This window comes from Macrobrachium nipponense, chromosome 19 (genome assembly GCF_015104395.2).
Source record: "Macrobrachium nipponense isolate FS-2020 chromosome 19, ASM1510439v2, whole genome shotgun sequence".
NCBI classification, from domain to species: Eukaryota; Metazoa; Arthropoda; class Malacostraca; order Decapoda; family Palaemonidae; genus Macrobrachium; species Macrobrachium nipponense.
This window is the reverse complement of record NC_061088.1, coordinates 43,423,685-43,426,678: the sequence shown is the minus strand read 5'-3', so window position 1 is coordinate 43,426,678 and position 2,994 is coordinate 43,423,685.

Sequence of the window (2,994 nt, the reverse complement as noted above, 5' to 3'; positions counted from 1 at the left end):
GCTTTCCATAAAATGCATTTTTCCTTTCATTAGGTGCATCATTAGTGGGCGCATAACATACAAACAGAATGATGTTACTATGATTTCATTTGAGACACATACAACAACCACTAGTCCATAGAATCCCATTCATATAGAGACTTCTTTGCATCCCAACAACAATCCTACTCCCTGATATTGCATTCTATCCCGTTGGCCAGACATCAACAAATATAAATCATTCTCTGAATCTAATTAACTGATTCCAGTTAATCTTGTTTCTGTTCTAATAAAAATGCCTAATTCATAACTTTGAAAAAGTGCCAGTAACTCCTCAATTTTGCTCTCCTGATTGAGCGTTCTCACATTCCAATTTTGATGATACTTTTAAAATGAATAAAAGAATAAGGAGACTGTGAGATTCTTAGCCCATTTAAGGTCTGGGATGTATGGGACTGGGGGACATTCTTGTGCTGTCAGAGTGCATCAAGGTTTCTTTGGCTCACTACATGAACACTTTACCACAGTGCAGTGTTGCAGTCTCAGTAGGCAGCAAACGTGCCTGCATGCTCACACCTGAAAGGTTCAGCTATGCTGAGGCCAATTGGATGCTGGCGTGCTCCCAGCCATTTCAGGCAGACTGTTTTTCCAATGGTGGCAATAAGAATAGAAAGATTACCAAATATTTTCCTCTCAATGGCACAATGATCAGAAGTGCCTAAATACTCGTAAGCCTTGGACATGACGATAGCTGGAATTTCTGTGAACATGACGTCTAATCAATTGCCAGAAATATTCATGTGTTCCTCAATCAGCTGGACAAAATTAGAGGATACACAGAAAGAGCATCCCGGCTATGTTGAACTGTAGGATTTGAATTAAGCCACTCGTTGTTCTTTGAATTGTAGTCTCCACAAATAATGGATGAAGCTTTGAATCCTATGACTAAGCCATAGTAGTCATACAACTATCATTTATAAAGAAATATTATAATTAGTGCCACTGCTATTCTGTTTGAACGTCTAATATTTATTATGGTATTAATAATTTAATAGTAGGCAAAATGAAAGAAAAAAAGCCTTTTTGGCCACTAGATAACTGGTGCTTTTATTAAGCCAATCAGTATAATAAATTTTTTGTATCAGAAAGTTACATTACACAGGAACTAAGTCATATTCATTATTTAACAACCTTAAGGTAACAAGAAAAAAATATTGATAAAGTTAATCATAAAATGTTCACCTTACTCTGAGAGAAAGGACAGGTATACTGAAATGAACATTCTAGTGCGAACTATTGCCTTCGTCATATTCGCCTCTCTGGCTCACGCAGGGCATCTTGGCATCCTTTACCAGTAATCAAATCTTTCGAGTTAGATAATAGTATTGCAGAAGGAATGCAGGAAATTAAAGATGATATGTAGGATAATTATGAAAATCAATACCGTTTTTCACTTCTTATCACTAGGATAAGGAAATAAGTAAACCAGGGGCATGGCATCCTTTGATAAAAAGAGAGGTTGGGGCCGGGGGCGGGGCGGGGGCGGGGGCGGGGGCCGGTTGGTGGTTAAAAGGAATGAAGGAAACCTTCACGGAGAGCGGGGCTTAAGGTGGAAATGAAAATAAATGACCCAGGGTACATTTCGTCCCAGATTTGTTTTAGTTCTTTTTGTCAGTATAGTAACGATAAATCATCATGACGGATACTAATGGTCAAACCAGATGAAGAAAAAATTCTATAATAACGAAGGCGTACCTCACTGATAAGGAGAGTGGAGCGCCACAATTATTGATAATATGTAACAAATTTTTTTTTATTTATAGTTATTATCGAGGCAATCTGCATCACGTCACTCAGTAAAAGAAGTACGTAAACTCAGATAAGCGTGTTTTTTTACTTTATTTGTCTGTCCGCATACAATCAATTCTCTCTCTCTTTATACATACGTACATACATAATATATACTCGTGTTTATTCTAGATATATATATATATATATATATATAATAGATATATATGCTTAAATATATATATATAGCTTATATAATATTATATTATGTAGATAATAGATATATCGATATTATTATATAATATAGATAGAAATATTATATATTTGATAAGATATATATATATAGATATATGTATATAGATATATATTATATCAATATATATATTTATACTATATATATATCTATATATATATATATATATATATATATATATATATATATATATATTAATATATCTATATATATTATAGATTATAATATATAATAATATATATAATTATATATATATAATAATCTATAAATATAAAATCTATTATATATATAGATATAATTATATATCTATATATATATATATATCCTAATATATCTAGGATCTATATATATTAAGATCTATATATATATATATTCTGGTATAATAATATTATTTTAAAATTAAAATTTTTATAATATATAATATTATATATATATTTATTTATATATAAATAAAATATATATGTTTTACACCCTCAGAGAGGATGCGATATGTAAACTTACCTTTTCGAGGTTCTCTAGTAGCAATGTCCCTAACCTTGGGCACTATCTCTTTTTCTCTCTCAACTTCTCTCTCTCTCTCTCTTAACCAACTTCTCTCTTTCTCTCAGCCAATCAATCGACCTGTATGCAACTCACATATCACAATTACCTCAGGTCGTTAAATCAGACTCACAAATTACAAAAAAAAAAAAAAAAAAATACAGACTATTTATTAAGAACAAAGGGACTAAATAAATAAATAAAGTTCTCAAAGAACAAAATGATTGACAAGATAAGTCAAAATCTGAAACTTTAGCTTCTTAAACACTACCCAATGAAAACTCCAAGCAATGCACCATTGTAAAAGGGCATTATAATTCAAACAGAAAACCCATATAACCCTGGGGATCGGACCAAAGCCGTCCACCACTATCTCTGCAATAACTAAACATCAGTCATAAGAGAGGTAATCAAAGTCATAAGTCTCTCTCCTA